Source organism: Nuphar pumila, chromosome 3 (assembly GCF_984573655.1).
Source record: "Nuphar pumila chromosome 3, dmNupPumi1.hap1.1, whole genome shotgun sequence".
Lineage (NCBI taxonomy): Eukaryota > Viridiplantae > Streptophyta > Magnoliopsida > Nymphaeales > Nymphaeaceae > Nuphar > Nuphar pumila.
In genome coordinates this window covers 117,292,864-117,306,285 of record NC_143251.1, presented here as the reverse complement: position 1 = coordinate 117,306,285, position 13,422 = coordinate 117,292,864, and the positions used below count along the sequence as shown (strand labels likewise).

General features: G+C 40.7%; 1 protein-coding gene across 1 annotated transcript in view; it reads right to left on the bottom strand.

Annotated features, from left to right (window-relative positions):
- Positions 1-13,422, bottom strand: part of GMI1 (gamma-irradiation and mitomycin c induced 1) — a 143,741-nt gene that overhangs the window by 102,721 nt on the left and 27,598 nt on the right. The gene's annotated exons all lie outside the window — the stretch shown is intronic.

Here is a 13,422-nt window from a genome sequence, read left to right as displayed (position 1 = left end):
ATTCAATTGAATGAAAAGGCTCATCAGGAAAAATCCAAGAAACAATTACATGATAAAAACGTGCATTAAAGGAAAGTATAGGTGAGAGAGAGTGTAGTTTAGGCTTATGACAGTGAGTGTATTGTAGTGAGGATCAAATGTATTTCTCTTTGGCATTTTTTAATGTTCTTTATTAATGAAGTTATTCATTCATTCGCACCTCTTGTGTTTCATTTTTGGTTCTTATGTTTTTGTCCAAACACATTATGTTTTGACTCTTGGAGTTCATTTGGGAGTGCATTGGGATATGTGTCATTTTGTGTCACCATGCTCTTATAACATACCGTCACAAGCAATGCCAACAACTACCATTCACATATGGACCCATTGTCACCTCTTTAACATTATCAACACTGACAAAATCATGTCCACACGATGGATCTCATCTACAACCATATTCTTGCAAATAGGCAAGCCCAAGAAATACAGAAGGTCGATTCCTCGTAGACACATTGACTAACCAACAAGAACCCTCTTCTTGTTAAACTCATTGGTGTGTTAATGTGTCAACGGAGATCAACCACAATTGTTGGATTACGTGTGGTCCCCCAAAGCCAATGTAACACCCGAGAATTTTTAAAAAAATAAAAAATAAATAAAAAAATATTGGATCCAGGTTGGATACGACTGGATCCAGGCATCTGAACCCCAAGTACGCTTCCTCTCGTCTCTCCTCCCCCGTTCCTCTCTTATTCTCTCTCCTCCTTGAGCAGTGTCGGCCCTCCTGCCTCCCCCTTTCCCTGTGTGGCACCGACTGGAGGGCATCGGCCCTCCTGCCTCACCCTCCCACCGTTCTCCCTGTGTGGCACTGGCAGGAGGGCGCCGACCATCCTGCCGCACTCTCTCTCTGTTCTCACTGTGTGGCGCCGACAGTAAGGTGCCGACCCTCCTGCCTCACCCTCTCTTTGTTTTTCTTCGAGCGGCGCCGGCAACAGGGTGTCGACTCTCCTGCCTCCCCCATCTCCCTGAGTAGGGGCCGGCAGGAGGGCGCCTGCCCTCCTGCCTTTCCTGGTTTCCACTTAGCAGCGTCGAGAGGAGGCTGCCGACCCTCCTGCCTCCCCTTCTCTTCGGGACGACGTCGACCCTCCTATTTTCTCCCCCTTGCTCTGAACGGCACCGATAGGAGGGTGCCACCCCTCCTGCCCTTTTTCTCCCCTTTTCGGTACGGCGCCGACAGGAGGGTGTCGGTGTAAAATTGTCTATGAAAAGACAATACGCATACGAGCACAAATAATATAAAAAAGATGTGCACGAAGGCACTCTCACAACACTTGAACAAAGTACGCAGAAGCGTAAAAATAATAAACATTCACAATGGCATGTATTTTATAGAAAGAACCAAATGCTTGAGACTCTCAAGCTTAGGGAAAACAAGGGGGGAACACCCCTATTTATACAAGAAAGAGGAGGTGCAAGGGGGCTCCCAAAGGAGTCGTTGGGGAGCCCCCAACGGTCATATTTGTGACCGTTGGGGGCCCCGAACGACTCTATTGGGGGACCCCAATGCACCTTTATGAAAAGGTAAAAAATAAAAAGAATAAAAAATACAAAAAATAAAAAGGAAGAAAAGTACAACATATTCCAAATGGAATATGCGCAAGAAGGAAAATTACAATTATACCCTTATCGGGTAAACAGAAAAATAAAAAATAAAATATATATATATATATATATGTATATATATATATATGTATATATATATATATATTTATATATAGAGATACATATACATATATATATTATATATATATATGTATCTCTATGAATATAAGTATATATATTTATATTTACATCAACGATTTTGGGAGATACATTTTAACACCCGCCCCCCCCCCTCAAACTTACGGTGTGATAACTGCAAGTTTGCCAAGGAGGAAATGAAATCTGGGCGAACATAGAGCTTTGGTGAAGAAGTCAGCAAGCTGATACTCAGACGTTACATATGGTAGATCAATGACCTTCTTCAAGTATTCTTCTCTGACATAATGGCAGTCCATCTCTATATGTTTTGTTCGCTCGTGAAAGGTGTGATTCTTGGCAATATAAATTGCACTTTTATTGTCACAGCACAGCTTTGTTGGTTCTCTGATAAACACTCCCATATCTTCCAAAAGACTTCGAATCCATGCAATTTTCATGGTGGTAGATGCCATGGCTCTATATTCGGCTTCAGTGGATGACAGGGAGACCTTCTGTTGCTTTTTACATCGCCATGATATCAAGGACTCACCTAAGAAAACACAGAAACCAGTGGTGGAGTGACGGTTACTAGGGTCACCTCCCCAATCTGAGTCAGTATAAGCAAGCAATTTAAATTCAGAAGAAGAGGATAGGAATACTCCCTTATTCACCGTTCCCTTCAAATATTTGATGATGCGAAGCACAGCACTCATATGAACGGTCGTAGGAGCATGCTGAAACTGACTGGCGATGTGTATAGCATGTGAGAAATCGGGTCGAGTAATGCTAAGATATATTAAAGAACCTACCAACTGCCTGTAAGGAGTAGGATCGCTTAGAGGAACACCGTCGTTAATCTTCATTTTTGCTCCCACAACTTAAGGAGTTTCGCATACTTTGTCATCAGAAATACCTGACCTGTCAATAATCTCGCAGGCAAGTTTAGACTGAGATAGAAAATAACTACGTTGCGAATAGGCAACCTCAATTCCAAGAAAATATGTCAGAAAACCTATGTCTGACATCTCAAATTTTGAAGTCAAGACGGACTTAATACCCTTGACTCCTTGAACATCATCACCTGTAATTAACATGTCATCAACGTAGAGCAACAAAATTACAATCCCTGCATTAGATTTTCTAGTAAACAAAGCAGTGTCAGTATAACATGAGGAAAAACCATTTTCCAGCATTACACTGGTAAATCCATCATACAAGGCTTTGGGGGACTGCTTTAAACCATAGAAAGCCTTTCGAAGACGAAGAACTTTATCTTTAGGAATTATCATGCCTGGTGGGGCATCCATATACACTTCTTCGTTAAGATCACCATTTAAGAAGGCATTTTTAACATCCATTTGAAAAATGTCCCAATTATTAATAGATGCAATAGTAATAAGACACCTAACCGTAACCATTCAAGCTACAGGGGCAAAGGTTTCTTTGTAATCAATTTCATACTCTTGCACATACCCTTTTGCAACTAAGCGAGCTTTATACCTTTCTAGAGAACTATCGCGCTTAGTTTTAACTGTAAAAACCCATCGACGGCCTATAGTTTTCTTTCCTATAGGTAGAGTTTGGAAATCCCAAGTTTCTGCCTTTTTAAGAGCATTAAATTCACTCTGCATGGCTTCTTGTCATTCTATACATTTTTTAGATTCTTCAAAATTTCTTGGTTCAAAATAAGAGTGAATGGCACTAAGACAAGCCCTATAACGGGGTGAAAAAGAGTCAAAAGATACAAAACGAGTTGGAGGTCTTCTATTTCTTTCAGATCTTCTATGGTCAAGAATAGGAGAAAGCTCACTATATTGATCAATAGCACTTCTAAAGGTGTCTTGGTTTCTACGAGAGTAGGTTATTGGCTCACTTAGAACTCTACTTTCTTGTTCATTGAGTGAGTTATGTTCACCAGTATCTGCATCATTTTCCTCTTCATGGTTTAATGGCACCTCATCATCACTAGATATATCATCATTACTAGATAATAAGTCAAATAAGGAGTAATCAAAATTTTCTTGTTGAGAAACATTTTTTTCAAAACCACTCTCATTTTCTAAAAAAGTTACATTTCTAGAGACATATAGTTTATCATCTCTAAGGTCATAACAACGAAAACCTTTTTGAGTTTCGGAATAACAAAGAAAGGCACAAGAAATAGCCTTGGGAGAGAGCATGTCATTCTTATCCGTAAGTATGAAACACTTACATCCAAAGACCCTTAACCTATTATAATCAGGTTCAAGCTTATGGAATACCTCAAAGGGAGATATTTTTCCTAAGATCCTAGATGGCAAGCGATTTATCAAATAAACAGAAGCAAGAGCTGCTTCAGCCCAAAAGTTTTTAGGAATATTTTGAGATATAAGAAGGGTCCTAGTGGTCTCAATAATGTGCCTATGTTTTCTTTCAGCCAACCCATTCTGTTGAGGTGTTTTAGAACAAGACCTTTGGTGAACAATTCCATGATCCTCAAGATATACCTTAAATTGATTGGAGAGATATTCTCCTCTCCTCCAGAGTCACTTCTAAAAATCTTTATGTTGCTGTTGAATTGATTCTTAATCATTGAATGAAAATTTTTAAAACATGAAAACACTTCATGTTTAAACTTAAGAAAATATATCCACGAATATCTGGAAAAATCATCCACAAATATTACGTAATAAGAAAAACCTCCTTTTGAAACAACAGGTGCAGGTCCCCAAACATCCGAATGAACAATTTCGAAAGTTTTAGAAGAGAAAATAGTTCTTTGCTCAAAAGGTAAACTTCGCATTTTTCCGAGAATGCAGTCATTACAAGAAAAAGAGCTTTTACATAGGTCTTTTGCAAAATATAAATATGATAACTTGGTGATATTAGGATGGCCAAGTCTTTTGTGCCACACATTTATATCTTTATGTCGGGCAACATTACACAAAACTTTTGGAACTTGAAGAGATTCCATATAGTATAAATCTCCTCTTCTAAAGCCTTCCCCAATCAATTTCCCGGACTGGCGATCTTGTATTAAGCATTTATCACAAGAAAATTTAATATCGCAGCCATGGTCCGTGAGTTGAGAAACAGCGAGGAGATTTAAGTTAAGTTTAGGTATAAATCTGATTTTTGGAATAGAAAATTCTTGAGTTTCAAAATTACCTATTCCTTTAATTTCAAGAGAGGTTTCATCAGCAGTGGAGACATAAGATGGGGAACCATTTTTCGAATAATCGGAAAGTGAAAAAATGTTTGGGGACATATGAAAGGATGCACCGGAGTCCAAAAGCCAAGAGATTTTACCTGGAGAGGAAGAAGTGGATACGGCCGCACCGGAGGTAGATCCCTTGAGGAGAGGTTGAAGAGCTTCCACTATTTGATTTATAAAAAGGGTCCCACTCGAAGATGCCTCATCCTTCTGCGGTACACCAGTGGTAGCCATGGCTAGAAGTTTCTTCCATTTGGGACATACGGGTTTGATATGCCCCGGTTCTTTACAAAAATGACAAATAGTTTTGCTATAGTCCCTAATTCCTCTTTGACCACCATTTTCACCTTGGTTTTGAAATTTAAAGTGAGGGGGACGATAGGTTCTTACATTGTTTCCGGGTCTTGATACGGCATTGACCTCAATATTTTCTTCAATATTACAAGGGACCGCAAGAACATTTGGTCCTTGTTTACATAAATTCATACGAGTCTCTTCACCACTTAATTTGGTAAGAACATCATCAAGAGAAGGGGGAAGAAAATAGGAGAGAAGAGATTACCTTATTTGCTCAAATTCGGGCCTTAGCCCATTCAAAAAGTTGAAGATCCGATGTTCTTCAAGTTGTTTGTGACGGAGCTCAATTGCCTCTCCACTCCATTTTGGTTCAAGCATTGCAAGCTCATCCCAAATAGAGGAAAGATCGGCAAAGTATTCCATAATCGTCATTTCACCGTGAGTAAGGGAGATAGACTTCTTTTGAAGGTAATATTTATGAGAGAGATCCCTTGATGTGTACATTTTTTCAAGATAATGCCAAGCTTCCAATGCCTTTTTGAATTTAATAATGTTGGCATTAATCTTGGTTTCCACGGATGAGAAAAACCATGAAAGAATCTTGAAATTCTTAATTTCCCATTCATCGTGTTTCTTTGAGTATTCTTCAAGGGCTTTGGTTCTTTCTTCTCCCTCAAGAATCTTGATTTCGCTTCCATTTACCACGGTAATCTTGGGTTCCGGTTCCAGAATTGTGCCAAGAACATATCCCCATAGGCCCTTCCCTTTCATATGAGCCTCCATATTTTCAGCCCAAACATGATAGTTGGACCCATTTAATTTGAAACAAAGAGCAAAATGGGACTCTTTTTCGCCCATTAGAGAGTAAAGAGGTAGAGGAAAAAGCGTACCAACACAATATTTCCAACACCAACTTTGCACAAGATTCTTCTAAAATATTTGAGAAGAAAGATCCACCACTTCAAACTTCAAAGATCGGAAGGCACGTTTTTCGAGGCACTCAAAAATGGAGAATCCCACGATCTTCAATAATCAACCTTGCTCTGATACCATGTAAAATTGTCTATGAAAAGACAATATGCATACGAGCACAAATAATATAGAAAAGATGTGCACGAAGGCACTCTCACAACACTTGAACAAAGTACGCAAAAGCGTAAAAATAATAAACATGCACAATGGCATGTATTTTATAGAAAGAACCAAATGCTTGAGACTCTCAAGCTTAGGGAAAACAAGGGGGGAACACCCCTATTTATACAAGAGGAGGTGCAAGGGGGCTCCCAAAGGAGTCGTTGGGGAGCCCCCAACGGTCACATTTGTGACCGTTGGGGGCCCCCAACGACTCTACTGGGGGACCCCCAATGCACCTTTATGAAAAGGTAAAAAATAAAAAGAATAAAAAATACAAAAAATAAAAAGGAAGAAAAGTACAACATATTCCAAATGGAATATGTGCAAGAAGGGAAATTACAATTATACCCTTATCAGGTAAACAGAAAAATAAAAAAATAAAATTAAAAAATATATATAAATATATATATTTATATATACAGATACATATACATATATATATTATATGTATATGTATCTCTATGTATATAAGTAAATATATTTATATTTACATCAACAATTTTGGGAGATACATTTTAACAGTCGGCCCACCTGCCTCCCCTTTTCTCTTTGTCGATAGGTGCCCTCTCCCTCTTTTGAACCAGCGCAAGAGGGCAGCGCCCTCCTGCCCCTTCTGCCTCTTCTCGTTTAGCAGGCAGGAGTGACGCCCCTGCCTCTTTCTCTTCTCTGTTAGCCCCTGTCACTTCTTCTCGTTCAGCAGCCAGGAAAGACGCCCCATGCCTCCTCTTTTCGGTCAGCAGGCAAGGGCGACGCCCCCTGCCTCCTTCTCTTCCCTGCCTTCCGCTGGACAACGTAGCCAAGCTGAGCCCGGCTACCACCGAGCCTAGCTCGGTTCACTCACAGCATGAGCCCGGCTAAGCCGGGTCGGCTCAAACTAGGTTCGAGTTCGGCCCCTGCGACACAAACCAAGCACAAGTGTGCAATTTTAAAAAAAGGAATTCCCTTGTTATTATTTTCGCAATAGGACGAATACTTTAGTGCACCCCATCGGGGCAACAGACTCTATTGAAGACAAGAGCTCTTGAAGACCTATGCTCGGAATCGTCAGTAAATGTGACAATCACCAAGGTAGGGGAAAGTTGCATACAAGACAATGACAGGACAATTCTAAAACATGTATACAAGCATATATCATAAATAAATCAATACATATATACATACATATACGTTTTTAACTCAATGACGCAGTTTTGTGAATCCTTGTCCATTTACCTTTACGTCATTTACTTTATCGTCGCACAGTTACGTGCACAGGCTACTGCTTGCGCATTTATTTAGCCGAGGTACGGTTTCGTACCTCATGAACTGCTTACGCATTTATTTAACCGAGGAATGGTTTTATACCTCTTGCAATGCTTATGCAATTTATTTAACTCGATGTGTAGTTTTGCACATCGAGTTTTTGTTCATGTCATTTACTTTGCTGCTATGCAGTTACGTGCACAGAGTACTGCTTACGCATTTATTTAGTCGAGGTACGGTTTCGTACTTCGTGCACTACTTACGCATTTATTTAGCTGAAGTACGGTTTCGTACCTCGTGCACTACTTACGCATTTATTTAGCCGAGGTACAGTTTCGAATCTCGTGCACTGCTTACGCATTTATTTAGCTTGATGTGCAATTTCGCACATCGAGTCTTGCTTTATACATTGTTTTCTCGTTGTACTGTGCACAGGCCTATCTTTTTTATATACATGCACTACACTGCCACGTTGTAATGTGCACAGGCTTACGCTTGCTTTTAAAGATGTAGATTTGCGCATGCTCGCACAGTCTTTTAAAAAGAGGATTTCATGCAAGATTTCAATGTTTGAAATATTCGTTGTTGTTTCGAAAAGCAAAAATCGATATATGGTGGTTGCCTATTCGCAATCAGGTATTTCCCCTCAACCCTGTGTAGCCCTAAGAAGTACATACAGTCTTTTGTTATGATATCTGAATGACTCGAATATCCCCGGCCTAGAGCACGAGACTTGAGATTTCAAAATAATGTTGGGGTTTCTTGCTGAAAAATCGATACCATTTCATCGTAGCGGTACTATAAAAAATGGGCACCATGTTAGTACTACGATGATTTGGAGGAGAGGTTTATAATAACCTCATAGCACGCAAATACAAAATAATAAAAAGGAAATCACAAACGGTGATAAACGAAACATTGAGATTTCAAAATAATGTTGGGGTTTCTGGATGAAAAATCGATACCCCTTTCATCGTAGCAGTACTATCAGACATGCGCGGCATGTTAGTTCTACGATGATTGGACGAGAGATTTATGGTAACCTTGTAGTGTGCAAATGCACAATGATGAAATGGAAATCACATAAATGGTGATCATCGCCTTCAGAGGCAAGATGCTCGAATTGATTAGAAAGACCAGAGCACATAGAATGGGTCGTCAGTTAAAATAGAACCTGACGTAACCCAATCGTTTCTTGGTTCCGTCAAGAGATAGGATGGGATCGTACAAACACTCTGTTGGACAGGTTGTTAACAACCACCCCTCGAGCAAATAACTCGGTGTCCCAAGTCGTCGGAGCTAGGGGACTGGGCTACCAAAAATTATCGTAGGTGGTAGGTTCCAATGACTTCGATAAAAGTATATGTAACGCCCTAAAATTTTAACCCAAATTTTTGAAGATTTTTTTTATATAACAGCGGAAACAGTTAATACTATGAGGTTAAGCATTCTGGAACATTACAGTAAGGAGCAAGCAACAGCACTTATTTTATTTCATTATCATATAAATAACGACATTAGAGTTTCAATGACATGAACTAATAAATCAAAAGAAAATCAAATTAACCCAAGAACAGTAAATCAAATCTTGATCGAAGCCTCATCCAGCAACCGCTCATAAATTTTATTTCATGCTTCACCTGAAAATGGTAAATTGATTGGAATTAGACTACAACTGTTTAAGTAGGAAATACTGTAATTTTTTTTATGGTATATCATGTGTCAAGTTTGTGATGTGAGTGCAATGTATGATTTCGAGCAATACAAGAACAAGTATAGAATCTACAATACGACAGCCACAGTTATAACAGTAACTAACAGGTAAAAGCATTAGCAAAAATGTAAATATCTCATAATCACATATTCCATTGCATGCTAAAAGTAAATGCCCAAATGTCAAAAATAATTTTTTATGTGTACAATTGTAAATCTGACACTACCTACTCATATGTGATACCTAAGATGATCTAATTCAAATGTTTATCTTTAATTATCATGCGGGTACACGCGGGCCAAAGTAATCATTTCAGAAGAGAACATTTGGAGGTTTATTATTCATTGTTGTTTTATTTACCCGAATATTCTAACTGAAACAATAAATCTTAAGAGAGCGGCCAGTGACAGAGAAAACCTCCCAAAGGCCCAAAACCAAAACAGAATGCATCCCTGACTTCTGCAAAAGAACAAAGAGCTACCACCTATGACACATTGATAGTCCGGGTCCCCCCCAACTCCGAGGACCGGAGACCAACAAGCCATTGTCGCTCGAAACAATAAACACGTCCCCGGAGTTTTGTACCACCAACCCTCTCCAAGGTAAGCTCGAATCTGAATGGGTTGATCTTTTGATTTATTTAAATTTCCCAAAGTACAGGAGCGTTTCCCCAAAATTTACTACCATCGTAGTAGAGCCCCACCCTTTGTGATCTTACAAGGGTATACAAGTCAATTTTTGTCTATTTGATTGCATAGACCCACTCAGAGTGCTCCGGTACCTTTAAATCAGTTAAGCACGGATGCCCCGGTACCTTTAAACCAGTCAGGCTCACAAAATTTAAATTTAAGTTTTTCACCAGTGTTATTGACATTGAGTGCAAGCTCATCAACCCAAGTACACGCCTTAGGTACCAAACCCATATTGCCCATTAGGCAAGATTTCCATAACTCACATTCAGAGTGCTCCGGTGCCTTTGCACCTCAGAAAAATATGCAACTTAACATGCATTTGCACAGTAGAGAATAAGCAGCTTAATAGGCATTTGAACATAAGAGAATATGCAGCTTAATAGTATCGACAGAATAGCGTCATCTTTGCCAAGTCATCAATTTTATTAACCAGATGGTATAAGCAAAGTATAAACTCATAAACACCTTATAGCGTATGATTATGGAAAGTAAGCAGATGCAAACAATAAATGAAGTCACCTAATGTTGTACCACTATGGTGAAAAAGGAGTATCATTTTAAGTACAACCTTATGTAAAATTCATGGCACTTGTTGCTTATTTTCGTTTTTAAGTGATGAGATACAATTACTTGATTTTGTACATGCATTACAAAAAGGCCCAATTAAGAAGCATTCATGTAGATACAATGTCTAAAGCATGCATGCAAGAGTGCATAGAGCACCATCTATGTAATTATAATGATGTAGTGTAACGCCCAAAAATTTCGAACCTTATAAATTCCTTGAAATAGTTGGAAAATTCCTTTTCTTTACAGAGTTTATTTCTAAATCAGCGGAAACGATTTCTTTTAAAACAAAAAAAAGGCAGGTTTGACAACCTTGGGCACGTTAGCGAGAAAACAAAGATTTACCATGGACGATCTGCAATAATACTTAGGAAATCATTCTTTCTATTTAAAGAGAGTATCAAGTTTGTACAAAATTTGGGTTTCCTCAAGGGAAAACCGTATCAAAAACCAAAAATGTCTAAGAGAAGCACTACGAGCAGAAACAGTAGATCCTTAAATCATCTCGCAGTCGCGCCATCGCCTGATGCACCTAATCGTCACCTGTGCCCATGAAATGGGTTAGTTTTGCGAAAAACTAGCAGGAGAGTACAAAGACAGAAAGAACTAAATTAGGCATAGATAATTTATGCAGCAGGTAGTAACGAGCAAACTAAGCAGATAGACTGGAGGAAAAAGCTAAGTACAACAAACTGAAAAGAGTGTGCATGCTCAATTTAGTTATTACTTGATAACCGATCATGCGGGTACATACATGGCACGTGAGTCGAAACAGTCGAGTCCAAGCTGAGTGTTCATTATGTTAAGTATTTTAATATACCTCGGTTGTCTGACTGAATCCTATTCCTATGGAGACGACCGATGGTCGAGAGAGTAAGTCCCCAAGGCCTGATAGGGATGCATCCAACTTCTGCAGAAGTGTTAGGCTAACTTATGTAGCCCCTATCCCTCCCCCTAACCTCCGATGACTGGGGAAAAACGGGTCTTTTGCCCTTTTTGAAAGCCATAAATGGACTGTCTATCGGAGTTGGTACCCTTCGTCCTCTCTCTTGACGAAGCAAGGTTGAATTGAGCGCGACGGGGTTTCTTAGCCGTTGCCTCATTCTTCATGCTCTGGTCCATTAGACCGAAACGAGCATCTTGCCTATGAAGGCGATCCCACTCTTATATGTGTTTTCAACAACCTGCACTAAGCATTAATCGAGGTCATAAGACTCTCTCATCCAATCGTCGTAGTACTAACATGTCTCGCATGTTTAAGTACACTTACGAAAAAAGGGATACAGGTCCTTAATAGGAGCCTCGGGAGTGTGTTTCGCAAAGATATAATGTTTTTAAAAACTATTTTAACATATCAAATCTTTCGAAACCACACACAATCTTGCCAACATAAGGCATGTGATTTTCTCGAATCTGACATCCGATGACGCAGTGTCTGGGTGCTATGTAAGTCACGACACTGGTTTTGGTAAATGGGTTTCACAAAGGAACCTATCACCCAACAACTTGGTCTTGCCCCAGATCAAGGGTTTTCCCAAAACATATCGGGTGGAAAGAGGAATAGGTATTCCTCTCGAATACACTGAGTCTATGGCAAGGAAAAGAAACAAAAGATAATAATGTGAAAAGGAAGTGCCTAGGCGCGAAGCGCGACGGCAAACAGGAACTGCGAAAGCAAGGGACAAGGATCGCGAAACCGCGTCCTTGAATTAAAAGACAGTAAGTAGTAACTATGAAAGCAAAAAGCCTGGGCGCAAAGCGCGACGGCAACAGAAACAGAAAGTGTGTAAGCAAAGGACAAGGACCGCGAAACCGCGTCCTTGAATAAAAAAACAATAAACAGTAAATACGAAAGTAAAAGCCAGGGCGCAAAGTGCGACGGCAACTGAAATGCGAAAGCAAAGGACAAGGATCTCGAAACCGCGTCCTTGATTTAAAAGTGTACTTATATACATATAAGTATACAAATATATCATTAAGTCCTTTCGATTATCAATTATTTAAGCTTGATTTAATTATTTAAGTCCTTGTGCAACTTCTCCTACCATGGAGTATTGCGAGAATGAAGCCGTCTACGAACGTAAGTGATCGTCGGTTTAGTTCGCGGGGCGCGAACGGGCTCCGTTGCGTAACACTGCAAAAGTACGTAGTTTAGCATGTATAAAATGAATATAGGTAGGGAGAAAGCTCGGTTTCTCCGCAACTTAATGCAGGGGTCATCGGCCCCTACCGTTACGAAAGAGAACGGGGTAGGGTCCAATGACCCATGCCATTAAAAGGAGATGGGTGCAGGGGCCATCGGCCCCTGCCGGATATCTAAAGGAGGGCAGGGGCCGAAGGCCCCTGCCGAGCCCTTGCTCGTCAGAAAAAGGGCCTCTGGCCCTTGTCAGTTAAAAGAGGGGCAGGGGCCAAATGGCCGCTGCTAGGTTTTTTTCCCAAAAGAAGGGAGGCAGGAGCCAAAGTGGCTCTTGCTTCTCTTTTAAGGAGAAGAGTAGGGGCCATCGGCCCCTACCAAAAGAGAAGGGAGAGAGCGCAAGGGCCAAAGGCCCCCTGCGGCTATTTAAGAGGAGGCAGGGGCCAATGGCCCCTGTCGTTCGTGGAAAAAAAAAGGGGGGGGGGGGGGGGCAGGGGCCGAAAAGGTAAGCAGAGGGGGGAAAGTCGCAGGGGGCCCTTTGGCCCCTGCCTGCCGTAACAGGAGAGGAGACAGCGAGGGAGGGGGGCTCACCTGCGGCTGCCGGAGAGAAGGGAGGACGTCGGGGAGGTGGTTGCCGAGGAGGGAGCTCGCCGGAGAGGGTGGCGCCGTGAAAAAGGGGGTGTTGGCCGGCGTCGGCAAAGAGAGAGGGAGATGGAGTCGGGGGAAGAGA